The 6,311-nt window shown below is 37.3% G+C and overlaps 1 pseudogene; it reads right to left on the minus strand.

Moving 5' to 3' along the window:
- Positions 1-2,084: 2,084 nt before the first annotated feature.
- Positions 2,085-4,140, minus strand: LOC138750144 (homeobox protein Hox-A2-like; annotated as a pseudogene).
- Positions 4,141-6,311: the final 2,171 nt, after the last annotated feature.

Here is a 6,311-nt window from a genome sequence, read left to right on the forward strand (position 1 = left end):
TGTTCTTCCTCAACTTTCTCCTTTAATTCATACTGCTTTACTTCTGCTTTCCCCCTTTTAAAAAAAAACGATTTTATTTCTCTCGGTCACTATTGTGTGTCTGCTTTGTCGCACCAGTCCGTGACTTGTCTATGCGAACTTCTGCATTAGCGGGGAATCAATGTTGAGCAAGGAACATCTTTCCTGGCAGGATTTAGAACATAACTAGGCAACTGTGGACTAACTGCAGGCTGTAACAGAATTGGATAAACTTCGTAACTTAATTGTAAGCGCTGTGTCTGAATTATTAAAGATTAAAGAATTATGATCAGCTCTGAAGGTGTGTAGATTTATATTGAGAAAAGGGAAGGGAGTGGTTGTTTTTTTTAAAGTTAAATATATACTTTGGAGAGTTTACTATGTATATTTATGGGGGAAAAGCAAGATTTTAAAATATTCAAAAAAGATTATCTATTTATTTAAAAAAAATTAATGTAAAGCGCTAGAAAGTCAAATTAATTAAGTCAGGGCCCACTTGTTTAAATGTTTCGTCGCATCTTAAAAAATAATTAAACAACTATCCCAGCTGGTAAAATCCCGTGGAACAATGAAATCGTCATACTTTTATGCAGTTGAAAATATTGCAGAAAAATAATCAGTAAATGGTGAGTGTTTTGTGTTCGTTACAAGCATGACGCCATTTGCAGAAAGATCTGAGAGACTTGGAGATTGTTCAGCCCGTTCTACAGAACGTTTAAGAAGTCACCACTAAATTTCTACCATGCTTGGGAAACACCCGTGACTAGGCAAACGCGAAATGATTTATTTTTTCATGTCACTACGATTGATTTCTCGAAATGATCCCCTTCATTCATAAAGCAACTTGATGTAAAACTTATGTAAATAAATAAGGCTCTCCTCGCGTGGCATGAGGGCGAGTGGGAGCCCCGGAAATTGGAGTACAATTGTGAATTTAAGAAATGGAGCAGATAATCGATGTTGGTAGATACTCCTCGGACTCCAGCCTCGTATTTTTAATTGTTAAATTCGATGATCTTCTGCTTTGCCTAAGTTTTAGTTCCTGTCTGCTCATTGAGTTGGCTGCTCGCGCTATTTTTTTTTTTGTTTCTTCACGATATACAGAGGAAGAGAGAGGAGATTTTTTTTTTAAAAACGTGGAAACCATGCATTCTCTGTCGTGGATTCATAACAAAATATTATATTCCAAGAACACCGGATTGATTATCATAATAGCGAAAGAATGAGATACCAATTCTCTTTTGAAAGTCTCCTTTAAATTATTCCAATTGGTAAGAAATAGAAATAAGGCAGAAAGGTTTGGATGGATGAAATGTATCTCGACGCACCCTTCCCATCCGACGTATCATCTGTTATAAATTTTGATCTTTTCGCTTTTTAAAGTTTTGCTTTATATACCTTAAACGAGGTATGCATCATATTTAAAACTAATCATTTAAAAATTAGAAGAGTAATTTCAAGAGGTGGCCATTCTGCCCATCGAGCTCTGAGGTTCCTTGTTGGAGACATTTATTTTCATCCAATCACTGTCGACGTTTAACATTTTTTCCAATAATTATTTGTCCTATCACTTCGCAATATTTTAGAAAATTAAGTTTCAGAAATATGAATTAGAATTAGAATCTTCAAGTTTTGCACCTGCACCCTGCATCTGATTCTCATCAAAATGTTGAAGATCCAAATTAGATATAAATATTTGTCTACTTACCGAGTGAATTGGTTAAACTCATAGAATGCCACAACTTATTTAAATGAACATATCATTTATACGATAAAAATAGTGATGGATCTACTATGATAAATTTTAACTTTCAGTGGTTGGAGATGTCCCTTAGCTGGAAATATTTGGAATAGCGTTATTTTTTGTCAGATTATGGCAATTTCTTTTCTGTACCAGGCATCATTATAAATTGTCTCTAACAAAGCACACGAACAGCCATCTTAAAACACGGACAGTAAAGATTCATTAAAAGATGAAGTTGTTTTATTTAAGCTATGAAAATAAAGTACAATAAATAATTTAAAATTCACTATTTCAATATTTTAAATAAATAGGCTACCTCTAAAACATAAAAGAACGTCACAGTTATTCTTTTGGAAGCTATGCGATAAGGCAGCTTTACTATAAATACAAATCCGACTTGTTTTCCTGAGTATTGAAAAGGAGAATCTACAATTTAGACATAATTTACGAAACTACAATTGAACAAAACTATATTTAATTAAATACCTGGTGCAATAAAAACTGCAATTCTTGTAGACTCCTGGGCAAGACTGATGAATAAAATTATACTGTGAGATCAATCCTATATCACACAGATTTTATTGTTCCACATTATTCTTTAAAAATAGAAAAACATTTTTAAACATGGCTGCATTTCTATGATGACCCTACAACTTGTCAATCGTTATTGATAACTGAGGTGCTACGTCTATTGTGTAGAGAGCGCAGATGAAAAAAAAATCAAAACTGTCCTCAGGAATATCCAAAGGACTGTCGATAGAACCCTGCAAGATGGGAGATAGTCCATCGGAGAATGACAGATAATAATCCGAAGAAAACATGTTTAAATCTGGGAGGGAGATTAATTCCAGGGCTTCCAAACTGATGCTGTCCAGACCAGCCAGAGAATTCTGGCCTGTGGTATAACCGTTATCAGCAGTCCCCGTTAGATAAAAAGGACCTGCCTTGCCATCGCTGCTGCACGCTGTCAGATCTTGTCAGATTATGGAGTTCTTTGCTAAGCGTGTTTTGGCTTTGCTTTCGTGATAGATCGGCGCCATTTTTATTTTCTAAGTACATTCCGACGCTTCAATCGGTTGAGTATAAGGTGTTGACTCCTCGACTTCGCCTTCTGGCAGCGATTTGTTACAAAAACTTACTCCGCTAACTTGATTTTCTTTATATTGTGTTTGCCTCTTGTACTTCATGCGACGGTTTTGAAACAAAACTTTAACTTTCAGGTCGAACAGAGCTGCGATCTCCTCTCTGAGTGGTCTACATAAATATTTGTTAAAATAAAATACCTTCTCCAGCACCAACAGCTGCGTCTTTGTGTAGGCCGTCCTCAGTCGCCGCGCACTATTGCTGTTTGCCTGCTCTCCCTGACCGTCTAACAAGAGAGAGGAAGACAAACACAGAAAGAGAGAGAAATAGGAGTAAAAACAAATACTTTAAAATCCCACAGTGAAAACAAACGACTGTTGGGTATATTTTTTCTTTCATAAATTCCATTTAAATTAGCTCTGTGACAGATTTCTTTCTTCCAATCGGACAATAAGGATCCTTATCCTTGACATAAATATCCTCACACTGATAATCTGATACAGCGAATCACATCCTTACTTCCCGCAGCTTGTTCGAGTTTGGTCAACATGGCCGCCGAAAATGCAAATGTCAGCATCTAAAACACAGCCTTGTATTTTCAACAATGCAATGAGGCAAATCGCACAATCAACCACATTAAAAACTGTTACAATAAATTCGCATGTGGAGGCTTAGCTTTGGAAGCGCAGCATAATTATAAAAGCATTTTATAAATGAAACCCCAATCACATTCCTCTTTCTAAACTAATAGTATCCTTTCATTCACGTTCTAGCTCTTTCAAACTCAGTGGGTTAAAATGTGACTAATGAAAAGCCAGAATTTTTTTTTATTTAAAGCAATGATGCAGAGAAAGTGTGGGCTGTGGGCAGACCTGTCGGAGACTCCGCGGCTGGAGAGGACCCAGGGACTGGTGCTGACAATGACAGAGACGCTTCGTTGTTTTTCTTCGACGACTTTTTCTCTTTCATCGACGGGAACTCGGCCCCGGCAGCAGATGAGAATGGGCCATTTGGAGGCCGCTTTTCGCGACTTGGCCGCGGCTGGTTGCTGTCCGTATTCAGGCTTGGGATCATCTGCTCAAAAGGAGGAGGAATTAGTGTCGAGTGTGAAAGTGCCGAGTTCTTGATTGATGAACTTTGAAATGTATCAACGACAGCAGGGTAGGACGACAGGCATTCGGCGAGCGAAGGCTGGCTGTTAATGAAACCAGTCTCTCGCTCCAATTCGAAATTCATGGCCTCCTTAATGTCGAATGAATATTATAGGTCACTAAAATAATATTTTGAGCCTTTAATTCTGTATATCTGATATTTCCAGGCTTATGGAGACCGGCTCTATTAAGCTGCGATCTATATTGAAATTGAAACAAATTCATTGTCACATGATTGGCACTGCCCAATGGCAATTTGATGCCTAATGAAAATAAACTATTATGTCTCCAATTCATTCAAAAAATTGAAGTAAAGAATTCCACTTTATTTATTTACAAATATATTTTGTCACTTTGAATTATGTATTTTCTTTTTATTTTTGGGATTGAACGTTGCGGTTTTATTTACAAAATCTCTCCCACTTGATTTGCACCTAAAATCTGATGACAAGTAATTAACAAGGTACTTCATTAATCTTCAAAGTTTTGACAGCAGGGCCAGTGACAAAATGGAACTTTCACAGGCATTTGCTATAGCCCTCTAGGAAAATTCCAATCCCTTTAAATGTCAGTATCACTGGTCACAAGTGACAAAGTGTGCCTTTTCAAATTCTCCGAAGGATTTCACAGCTCTATGGCAGTTTGTGCATGCGTGTGTGTGTGTGTGTGTGTGTGTGTGTGTGTGTGTGTGTGTGTGTGTGTGAGTGAGCGAGAGAGCGAGAGAGAGGGTGTGTGTGTGTGTGTGTTTGAGTGTGTGTGTGCGCGCGCGCAGAAGTGATTTCTGAAACCAGGTAAGCATCGGTTTTAATATGAACAAGACTGTCAATAGTGATAAATCTCTGAGTAAATTATTTTAACCCATTTCAACTTATCATCTAGTTGAAATGTGTGCATTTTTTCTTTCTATTCATTGATCAGTGATCTATTAATCCGATCATTCAAATTCTTTAGGGAGATTCTCCTTTTAGTTGTGTTGCGTTGAACAAAATAAAACTAAAAATGAGTTTGAAAGTAGGAGTTTATTGAAAATATATTTCCAAAGCTGTGGTTTGTCGAACATTATGTGAAATGGAAACATTTTAAGAAGCTGTTTCAGTGTGACCGACATTAATGTTGCAATAGTTACCCTTTAAAAAGATAGACCAGAGGAACTAAAGACAGCCACGATCAATCTTTCTCCACAGAACAGCTTGACAGCTTAGTCTAGGAAGCACTCAGAAGAATTTGCCTTCCCATATCAAATGCCAGGAAATGAAACTGGCCATCTTTTCTAACCATCTTTTCTTAAAGAAAAGGCGATGAAAAGCATTTATTTTTTAAACTCGAATTTGCCACCAGTTGCTATGTCAATTACAAACCGTTGACTTTGATAAAACAGCTATCGATAGATTAGATCTTTGTAAAAAAATTTCCAAGAGGGAATGGACTTTATCTGATTGACTTGTGTGTGTTTCTAAAACCTTCTGGTGAACAGTGTGTGGGACGTGAAATGAATTCACGAAATGGGCCTGAAATCCTTTGTTTGTCAAAGCATGTGTGGGGTTGCAAGTATTTAAGCGCGGTCACTCACTGGACATTGCAACACTGAAAGTATTCTGAAAGGAAAGAGTCTATTCTTAAGAAAATATTCCAAATAAAATATTTCAATGCGCCGAAGCCGGGAAATGAAATTAATAATTGTAGCCGCGTTACTCATAGGTGGAGTGTGGGAGTTGCTAGGGGAGCATAAACCGAGGAATAATTGGTTAAAATCTGACGTGAGGAAAAGGCTGTAACATGGCGCGTCGTTTTGTTTTGAACTGGTAGCTGCGGATTTATCTTCATTGTGCGCGTGTTCCTGATCCTGAAAATGACTTTACTAAATAACAATAAGTTGCCCGATAGATTTACGAGGATAAAAGCAATCAAGTTTAATTTTTTTTTGCAGTTTATTTGCTAGTTTTATACACTGTCTCTTGCTGTGCTTTGTTATAAAACCGTGCAAATTTCTAATTGAATCCGATGTGGAAAGTGAATGACAAATATTTAATGCTTCGAATAGAGAAAGATGCACAGATTTAAGCTAAATGCAACAACGCAATACATAAAATGGGACCTGGATATTAATGGGCTGGTTAATTTCCATGACATCCAAAGAATGATGAACCATTAAAATATTCGTGCGGGTTGCTATCAAATGAAAAATTTAAGGACTTATTTTCGCTGGTAGTTTGATTGGGATGGGGGGCGGGGGGGACGGACGGACGGGAGAGGGACGTCGAGGGGTCGAAAATTGAACAATATGGCGCCGAATCTTTTTTTTCTGGTTGACATCA

This window comes from Narcine bancroftii (assembly GCF_036971445.1).
Source record: "Narcine bancroftii isolate sNarBan1 chromosome 12 unlocalized genomic scaffold, sNarBan1.hap1 SUPER_12_unloc_2, whole genome shotgun sequence".
NCBI classification, from domain to species: Eukaryota; Metazoa; Chordata; class Chondrichthyes; order Torpediniformes; family Narcinidae; genus Narcine; species Narcine bancroftii.